Raw genomic sequence first — 10,985 nt, forward strand, 5'->3', positions numbered from 1 at the left:
TATCAGCGGGTGAATGGGAAGGTAGGGAATACTGGTTTGATGGCCGTCTGGAGTGGTGTTCAGCTCTATTACGATGTCGGTTGGGGGTTCAATACTTGTAAGAGCAATAAATACTAGTATTGTAGGTATTCATTTAAGTAATGCATAGGTAGGTAAGAGTATCTTTCTCGGCCTGCATCTCATTTGATGGAAAGTGATGATCAGGCCAATGGTGGAAGCGACTTAACTCGCTCCTCCTTAACCTCTTACTTCCAAGTTCCAACTGATGAGCACATTCATTAGGTCCATAATAAACTTACATAAAATTATTTAATTAATTAGCTCAGACGTTGTCTTAAGAACCATCACAGCGCTCAAATCGAATGCTCAGGGAAGTGACGGCATCACACTGGATATGCTGATGCTCACATTGCCTTACTCACTCAAAGCACTCACCGACATAGTGAATGGTTCTATACTGCAAGGGATCTTTCCAGACTGTTGGAAGGTGGCAGTCGTAAGGCCACTACCAAAAACTGGTCATCCTGCTTCAGTTCAGGACTTGAGGCCTATCAGCATCCTACCATGTTTGTCCAAAATCCTCGAGCGTATAGTCTGTGATCAATTAACTAAATACCTTGAGGAACAGGAACTGCTCCCGCGCCGTCAATCGGGATTCCGCAAGGGTTTTGGGACGGCTACTGCTCTTTCGGATGTGATTGATGACCTTCTGGCTGCTCAGGATGGGGGGTTGGTTTCGACGCTGGTGCTGCTGGACTTCTCGCGCGCCTTCGACTCCATTAATATTCCTCTGCTTCTCTCCAAGTTGCGTTATTATGGTCTTGATGATTCCTCCATACGATGGTTTCATAGCTATCTCTCTCTGAGACAGCAGTACGTGGAGCTGAAAGGGGTGGATGGGTCGGCATTATTGTCAGAACAAAAACCAGTATCTCGCGGAGTTCCTCAGGGATCCATATTGGGTCCAATACTGTACATTTTGTACAGTGCTGACATAATCAACTGTATCAAGGACTGTCAATACCACCTATATGCCGATGATCTACAATTATATACATCATTCCCTCCATCTGATCATGAAAATGCAATAATGAAGATCAACAACCAACTAGGCAGAATTTTTGACTGGTGTACTGCCAATTGCCTTGTTCTCAACCCAAGAAAATCAAAGTTCATGCTAACCGGAACACGTAGAGGCTTGGAAACTCTTAAAAGCATACAACTCAACGTTGAAATAAATGGAGAACCTTTAGAAAGAGTGGCTGAGGCGAGAAACCTAGGAATGGTCATTGATGGAAACCTCAGGTTCGAAAGCCATATACTTGAGTGCACTAAGAACTGCTTTTACCGCTTAAAGATTCTATACAACTTGAGGCCCTATTTAAGCGAAAGCCTTAGAATATCTTTATGTGAATCACTTGTATTAAGCAAACTTAACTACTGTGATACAGTGTATGGCCCGTGCTTACTGGGTAAATCGTCACGTCTCATTCAAAGGGTACAAAACGCATGCGCCCGTTTTTGTTTCACTGTGCCTCCGAGATCACACATCACGCCATTCCTGAACTCATCAAGCATGTTAAAGATGGCTGCTCGGCGAAGATTGCACCTGGCCACCATGTTGTTTGGCATACTGGATAGTGCAAGGCCTAAGTATCTGTTCAGCAAACTGGAATGGGCCCAAGCTCAGAGTAGATATCCAAAGAGGCTATGCACTCACATATTTGCTACACCCAAACATCGCACAGCAGCTTTTCGCGGATCATTCAGATTTGCGGCGTCCCGGTGCTGGAACGACCTGCCTCCTCCTCTGCGCGCCCTGAAAACAAAATTCACTTTTAAACATCATCTGAGAAAATATTTAATGGAATTGCAAAAGATTGACAATGATGGGTTACTTACCAACGGGTCATGCGCGGCAAGCGTAGGAGACCTATCAGGGCGTCTTGGCGCCGGTAAGCCGCAGTAAAATGATGGACAGAGGCCGTGATCATGATCATAGAGCGCTGGGTTCTTCCAAGGTTGCACCATTCCCATTCCTATTCCCCATTTTCATTCTCGGGGCCCTCCCTGCGCATGAGTGCATCCTATGGGGGAAAGTTAATTAGTATTATTTTTATTAAATTCGATGTAACGAACTAAACTTTATGTAAATGGTTAGCTTTCTCACCAAGTTACTTCGCACTTCATGCCAAAAAACCAAGGCAATGGGTGGAAATCAAAACGCCGGGCACTCCGTTTAGCGTCGTCTTGGGCCTGCTTTATTTTATTTATTCTGTTCTCTGGCTTGACCTTTGTAGTGTGTAGCTATAAATCACTTTCTTCAAAATCAAAATCAGGAATCAAAGTGGTGAAGTCCAGTTCCAAGGGTGAAATCACGTTTTTGTTGCGTGGCAGCATGTGGTCGTCAATAAATCTTCAACCATTTTCTTTTATTTATTTTTTTCTTTTCTCTGTTTTTTTTTTTTTTTTCCCGTTTCACGCCTTTGAGTTTTGTGGCATTCGCAGGGGAAGTGAAATAGCTTAAGGGTATTTAAATGGTATAATTTATTAAACATTTTTATAAATGTTTTAAAGTTGAAATAATTTATTTTATTTTATGTTTGTCTGGTCGATCTGTGAATTGTGATTGTGTGATTTTTTGTTTTTGTCCTTGCATTGGTGCACACTGGGTTGGCCATAACCATGGCCATGACATTTATCCTGTGGGTCTGGACAAAGTGCACATTATATTTGCAAGTCAGTCCAAAAGCGATCGCTAAGCCTTTTTTTCTATGGATTTTTTGACAAATTCGATTTTTGATTCATTTATAAAAGTGCATTTTGTCTAGGGGGGCTGGCGTCATGAGTCGACTCCAGTGTTGTATTCCTAATTTTTTTATTTTTTTTATTTTTTGTGTGTATTTTCTCAACATAGCAAAATTGGTGCGGTGAGATAGTGGCGCCCTCTTGTCAATGTCAATGTCTTGTTTAATGTTTTGTTTTTTGTATTTAAAATGTTGGTTGGAGAGGCACCCGCTGAAAACCAGCGTCGGGGCACGCGTGCATGCACGCGTGGCTCGATTAATGCTGAGCGGGCGCCTTTTTGGCACAAAATATTATGCGTGTATAGTTTTAAGTCCCTTTGTTCTGTTTTTGTTTTCTTTTGTGTCAAATAAAGTTTTTCTTATTCTTATTCTTATTCTAAAATAATATCATCCTATGTCCCAAGATCTAAAACTATCTTCATACAGCTGAATCGGCAGTTTAAGCGTGAAAATGTAACAGACAGTCGGAGTAACTTTCACAATATTAAGTATGGATGCCCTTGCCCCGTGCAATTGATAAATACGCATGAGCGATGAGATTCGAGTGACGCAGTGGGAGCGACCCGCACATAGCCTGCGGTCTGTGGGCGGCCGATAATATGCAATAATTCAATTTCGACAGATTTCATACTAGAACACTGCTTTTTGCGGCCCGAGCGGCGGAGGGTTAGGTCAGCCAATCGCATTACAAACTTATTACGGTTAGATGCACCGCGTTAAAATTAGGGATGTTGCATTTTTTATGTCTCTCCATCTTTTTATTTTTGATATTGGTATACGGCCTACCTACACTACATTCAATAATTTACTAAATACTGTCTTTTGAATTGAAATGTACCTACCTAATACATAAGACAAAAATGGCTTTATAAAGAGTGCAAAAAACGTTTCCACAAGAGAGTGGCCATCATAGAGTTAAGGCAGATTTTTCAATCGTCGGATATCTTTCAACTAAAAAATAAATTTATTCATTATACTAAAAGTAGTATCAAACTTATTTCTCAGTTATCCGAAAAATCAACTCTTGTACCACACTCGTTTTATCACGATAGCATGCACATTTTATGCTTTTTGGTATGACACCTCCACTTTAAAAATCTGAATGAATATTTGTGAACAAACCAGATTTATGCAGTTTTCAGTGTATAAATAGAAACTTATTTAAAACTCGATTCAGATTCGAGCGAGGCCGGTCCCTGGCGGGGCTGTCCGATACTCCTATATCAAATGAAGGTCTGCAGGTCAATATCCAGCCTATTATGGATTATTACACTCCCCAATGATTGACTCTTCGATAGATAGGTTTAGCAAGTAATTCAATAGATTGTGGTAATGTGTCTACAGAAGCAGAGATTGAAGTGAGATTATTTCTTATAATCAAAGGTCGAATGATTCATAAGATATCGAAAAATTGCATTATTGACAATGTAATTCAGATCTATTTTTTAGGAAATGAAATAGTGTTCATATCACAAATCAGTCACCATTTGAGTATATTTTTAGTACAATTGCCAAAATCTACTGATGAAGTCAAGAGCTGAGGACAGGCCCCGTACTAGGTGGACTGACGATTTGGTGTGAGTCGCGGGAGGTGCCTGGATGAGGGCGGTTTAGGACCGGTCGTTGTGGAAATCCTAGGAGGAGGTCTTTGTCCAGCAGTGGACGTCATTTGGCTGAAACGAACGATTAACTAAAATAATCCCAATTTGTCCATATCCCATCTTCTCGCAACCAAGACACAAGTTACCTGAACAGCCTAAATCGATTTGAGATGTATTCCAGTAATAATCCAATCGCATCTGCTTAATATCGACGAGCGCAGTGACGGGCAGTGAATTAATAGACACGCCGAGCTCCAATTAGAAGTAAGGTCGCCGGGGAGCGGCTGACAGGCGGCAGACAGCTGCTGTGGCTCAGGACCTTAGCGAATTACTGAAATGGATATGCAGGCTTTTTGGTTTACACATTGATGATGTAACTGGGTTTTCTTGAAAACTCATTAAAACTCATTAAAACTCATTTATTTCTGTAAATAGGCTTAAAAAAAGCACTTTTACACGTCCCAGTATTAACCCTACCACTGCTTCAGGACAATAAATGGGCCAGTGCTGAGAAGAAGCAGCGCAAGAAACTCAGTCACTCAGTTGATTTAGCTTAGAAGGCTACTGACCCAATCAATAGCTACTTCATCGTTTCATCATCAGGAAGTCTTTTAGTAGAGACTCTACTGCAGGAAAACTACGAGTACGCTCTCAAATGGAGAATTTTGCCTCACTCCCCTTGGCTGGCCAGACGAGTTGTAGAAGCCTGATTTTTCCATATTTCTCTCTTAATCGGCTCAAAGAGGGGGTCGTCATAGGACATAAAAGAATAGTCTTTTTTACTGACACTAGACCGCAATTCATCGTTTGGAGGCAGTGATGGGTAGGCAGTGTAGGCAGTGGCTGAGGATCTCAGGGAATTACTGAATGGATATAGCAGTTTAACATTGACAGTGTAAATCGGCTTCCAAAGACTCTTACTGACACAATCAATGGCTACTTCATCGTTTCAATATCAATCCTTAAGTATTCACTACAGGAAAACCACTCTCTCCAATTTACCAGAGGCAGTACACTCCCCAAGCTGGCTAAATGGATTGTGGAGGCATTTCTCTTATAGTCGCTTCTTACGACATCAACGGGAAGAATCGTCATATTGTAGTAACCACACGGCTCTTCATCGTTTACCACCTGATAACACTAAAAATACTTTTAAATCAAGAGACCTAATAACAGAGACGTTTTTCAACAAAAATGTAATGATGTTGTCTGTAGTTACTTACATATTTTTTGTTACAGTTATGGTCAAGAAATTGGTCATAGTTGGTACATGACAACAAATTGTACATTAAATCTTGGTTAGGATCTTACCTTTATTGAACCAAAATCGAACTAGCTAGCACACGGTGATTCTACCAGCATCATTGTCTACAGATTAGAGTAAACTTTGTCCCAGCACTCGTATTGCTACCTCAAAATATGATTTATTAAAAACCCGTGAAACCAAAAGCCGTCGCGACAAAATACCCAAAAGTAATTAACGAACGAGCCCCGGCAGTTCATTCAGGAATCCAACATTCAACTCACATCGGAATGCAAGTATGTCACCCGCGAGAAAAAAGAATACACCCCTTTAGGGATGTGAAGAGAAGTATAATAGTAGGTGTATTTATTTACTTAATACACAGATTTATACAAAGTTAAAAGTAGGTAAAGAAAAGATTCATCTTTTTAAAACTAAAACTAACTAGCTGTCCTAATAAGGGTCCTTAAAATGAAATTCTTTTCCACTATTCTGCGAGGGCCAGAGGGGAGTTTGAGTATCGAGAAATTCCTGTCGAAAATTTCGAATCTTATGTAGAGCACGAAATGGTTAAGATTTTGCAGATTAAAATACCTGAATATCCATTAGGTTAATTTATTTTGTGTACCACAAAGCATGCTCTACAGTCGAATAGTGCTATATCAGATGTTTTTAAATAAGTTGTTGTAATAATGGAAACTAAAACGCAAATATTAAAGAAGAAAAAAGGAAAAATGCAGTCAAATCGACAATTATAATCGAATGAAAAGCAAAACAATCGATGTCACGAGCTGAATGTGGCATCCTTGCGCCCCTCGCGGGATGTTTCACACTAAAATGAAATATTTTATTACGCGCGACAAAGGCACGACACACCCGTCGGGGACTTACACAACAATGTACTCAGATTTTTAGTAATTCGCAAGTGTGAACGGGCTTTTTTATGAGTTTTTATATTTGCGACGTGCGCGAACTTACGGCGTCGAAACGTTAATATCTAGACATTGTGTTTATTTATTCAACATGCGAGTGTCTGGTTTCTTTTTGCGCCTTTTAAAAGGATTGTGGTTATAAAAACACAAATATTGTTTTTAAAATGGAAGTCGTGAAAACAATCGCGGGAGATTTATCGCAATTGCTTTTATTGTGTTAGCTTACCAACGCCTATTTTTGGTGATAGAGTAAACTGTTTTGAATTTCTAACTTCAGAATAATTTAATTGATTTATTGTGAGACGTTAGAGCAGTTTTCTTTAAATATTTTTTCCTATATTCATACCAAAATCAACTTCTCCAAAGACTTACTTAGCCGCGTGAATAAAAACAAATGAACAAAGGCTCAACGCATCAATCACTGGTGACGGCCGCTATATTGAGCATCGACACCAGATGCTTTTAATAAGTTATAATTTTTATTAACATAATAAACGCCTCGTCTCGACCTCAGAGGTAGGTTTGGAAAAGTACCCACAATATAGTTCTAAAGAATACCTATACTCGTAGAACGTCATTGACCTGTAGCAGTGGTAGAGTCAAAAAAAGGATTTTTTAAATAGGATGAAATTAAATGATTGCGCTATGTTGGCCAAATTCATGTGGGAATTTCAGTTAAGAAAGAGTTCAGTTCAGGGAAGAATTTAAATGTCGCTTATTCAAAAAAAAACATACGTTTGAAAAAATGGCCGCGTCGGGCTTATTGATTCAATATGGAGTCTCATACTAGGTAATTTATTGATCAAACATCGTTACAAATATGTCACTTATATGTACTTTTACCATATGCAGCTTTTTAATGGACTTCCCAACTAGATATTCGTAATTACCTCCAAGTGCTTCAAGCGACACACAGACGATGCAATGCATTAAGGCATGCCCTTCTCATTAATCAGCTCGTGGATGCCAGGCATTCTGCAACACTAGGCCGGCATACTGAACCAACAATACCTATAAATTAGTCACCTGTGAACTATGGCTGGATTTTAAATACTTTAACTTTAATAGTAAGACACGGGTCTTAACGCGACGTTTATTAATGAGTTACATTATGTACTCACTTTAACTTGACTTTAACTGTAACTATAAATAACCGGTGCTTTTGTATGGAGTTTGACAGACTTGACGTTTTTTAAAGTATGATGGTGCTATCCAGGGTAACGGTGTTTTTGTATGGAGTTTGACAGACTTGACGTTTGTTAAAGTAAGATGGTGCTATCCAGGGTAAGTCTTTAACAGCCTATGTGGACTAGTGGTAAGACCATCTGTATCAAACCCAGATATCCCAGGCTCGATTCCCCTTGGGGGCAAAATTTTATGGTAGAGCTTATTCCTGGTGAGCTACCAGTACCACCATCTTGCCTAAGAATGATACCATTACAACAATGTTAAGAGCATTATTGTGTATCGGCTGTTGGAGGTAAGATCTGTGATTAACAATTCCGGGTTCAGCTCTTTAACGTTCTAACTGATCATCACTTTCCATCAGGTGAGATGGAAGCCAAGAGCTTTCCCGTTGTGTATGTGAACTTTAAGGCAAGATAAAGAACCCCTACTCTATTTAATTATATGTCATCATTTTATTGCAGTTATTTAATATTATCATCAATTTAATATTACAATAATTTATTATTATAGTTGATTTCCGTTTAATTTTACAATTAAAAGTATGTCAATTGACTAAAGCGAACTGACGTTTTAGATGGCGCCACCACTCTTTTGGTGGGGATGGTAGTTGTCATATTTTGCTCAGTTTTCTCTCGGTCGTTGAAAAGGACGGTTGTGCTTAGCAGTGGCACAGAATAAGTAATAGTACAGGTACAGAAGGATTACTTCGCAAGACGATTTAAATAAATGCGAGTCTTGCTGCGACGCGATACAGTGGAATTCAGCTCGCACAGCACTACGTACCTACAATTTTATTCACCTACAAGTTTTGTCTCTTTCTATCGCGTGCCTCTGAACTCTTCTTACGCTGTTAGGGTTGCTGTCTAGTGAAAAAAATAATTAATCTACTTATATGTCATGAGGTACGTACCTCATGACACGTATGTATGTAAGTACGCATTCATTATGGAAAACCTTGGGAGAGGCCTTTGTCCAGCAGTGGACGTCATTTGGCTGAAACGAACGAACGCATTCTGAGCAGTAGTCATGGTAGGTTAGGTTCCTATACTATCCTAAGAATTATTGATTACCTACATGGCCAACATACCTTTCAGCATCTTTGGGAAGCGAAAAAAAAGATAAATCCGGTAGATTTCTTTTCGAATTTAAACACCCGAACGCCGCACAATATTTCTTTCTCTTTATGTCCATTTTTAAATAATACTTCGATCATAGAATTAGGTACTACAACGCACGCAAGCGTCCTGACGGGCGCGCGCGTGACACTCGACTGATATAATACCCGCCGGCGGGGCGCTTCGCTGTAGCACAGAATAAGTAATAGTTTTGTACAGTCACAGTGTTAATAAAAGGTGTCATACTTACCGTGTGTGTTATAGAATATACTCTGGAGACAAGGTGTAAGTTATATATGTTTTATTTATTTCGTGATTTTTTGATAACATCTCTATTTATTTTGTACTATACTGTAAAAATAGTGAGCCGTCACATGTATTTCTCGTAAATTTGGATACTGGCATCCTTTAGCCCACAAACTTTGCATTATTCGTTCAGAAATTGCCAATTTTATAACGCAAATACCAATTTTGGATACCTACAAAGTTTTTAATTCTGTACAAACACTAACCAAATTTACTCAGGATTGAGTTTAGCTGTTAGAACTTGTAATGTTAAGTGAAGACCGTAACAACTCCGAAGTAACTTTCGGCTTGTGCTCTGCTCATGATTTAGTTTGTCGTCTAGTCACTAAGTTACAGACAACAGTTATTTTTAAGTGTATTAATAAACATTAGCTTCGAGAACCCTTCAAAATTGGAGAATGTTAAAGAAACGTTGAAAAATATTTTTATAAGACTTTGTTTGGTTATGTAAAAAAGAAACTCAAAATGAGCAGAAAGCCGTATAATAGGTATTCATATTCTGCAGACACATCAACACATTCTCGTAGCAATCCGATTTACCAACCGAACTGCTCTGTAGCCAAGTGCCTAATATGGCTTATTTGAAATCTACTTCCGTGGTTCAGTTAGAGAACCGTCTGCAACAAATTTTTCACATCCAAAAGTTCCTGAAAAAACTTAAGGTGGCCAAAAAACTTTGTGCCAAGCGGCTACAAGGAAAAACATTTAACCACTCGCTGCCCTGTTTTCTCCGAGGCAAATGAGGCGCGGCGAGCAGGTGACGGCGGTGTCACGTTGATACGTCACGCTTGCGGACGCTCCTCTTGATTTACTGCCCTCGTGCCCAACTAAACCACACCACCCTAAAACTAACGACGTAAAGCACAGAATACCTCAGCAAAACTAAACTCGTTTAAGTGATTACACAAATTAAAGCGCTTACGATATAAGCAAAAATATTAATTAATTTAAGATACATTTTGCTCTGAAATAAATCGCGCATAACGTAACCTACTTTTCAAGAGTTTCATTAAAATTTAAACATGCTCAAAAATAATAAAGAAACAGACAGCTACCCTGTCTAGACAGGAACCATTATTATTGATTCCATCTATTATGCAATAAACGACTTCAGTTTGGAGCTAATAAAAATACGTCTACAAAATATCCTTTTTTAAACCCACGCACGAAGTTTTTGCCGCAGCACTGTAGAACCTTTTAACCCTTATTCTGCCGCAAAGCACCTAGATCGAGATCTGACCCCTGATAGCTTGCGGGGTCATCGCGGGGCAATATTACGCATGCGACACTTTCTGCCTAGGACATATTGGGGCACAGTAATTCATCTTGCAAAACAAACACTTTGGGGTTTGAATTATATGTACTTATAACTATAAAATTTTGTAATTAAAAGTCATCAAGAATATGAAAAGTGATCACGGCTGAAAAAGATGCAAAATTTATGAGTCCGGATACCATCGACTTCATATATTATTGTGTTGTCTATCATAATTAAGTAAGTAAGTGTAGGAAGTTAGGTACTTCCAAAATTAATAATCAGTCACCTTCAAATACAGGAATAGATTAGAGCCTTACTTTGTCGCGTTGAATTCCAATATTTAGATCAACCACAGGCAGGTAGAGTATGTTTGATTGTGAATCATGAAATTATATGCTTCAGCGTTGGTTCAAAATACAAGTGACATTTAAAGAAACTTCAAGTTTAAGTTCCTACAATTAAAACCCAAAGCAACAACAAAAACGTAGCAAACAGAGTTTATGTATGCTTTACCGCGATTGTTCTTTTTATTGCT

The 10,985-nt window shown here is 39.1% G+C and overlaps 1 long non-coding RNA gene across 1 annotated transcript; it reads right to left on the reverse strand.

Annotated features, from left to right (window-relative positions):
- Positions 1-325: 325 nt before the first annotated feature.
- Positions 326-2,451, reverse strand: LOC135080406 (uncharacterized). Its single transcript, XR_010259002.1, has 4 exons — positions 2,171-2,451; positions 1,903-2,087; positions 1,721-1,819; positions 326-883 (listed from the first exon to the last, which is right to left on the reverse strand). It is a non-coding gene; the product is annotated as an uncharacterized LOC135080406 (long non-coding RNA).
- Positions 2,452-10,985: the final 8,534 nt, after the last annotated feature.

The sequence above is a fragment of the Ostrinia nubilalis genome, chromosome 18, assembly GCF_963855985.1.
Source record: "Ostrinia nubilalis chromosome 18, ilOstNubi1.1, whole genome shotgun sequence".
Classification (NCBI taxonomy): Eukaryota; Metazoa; Arthropoda; class Insecta; order Lepidoptera; family Crambidae; genus Ostrinia; species Ostrinia nubilalis.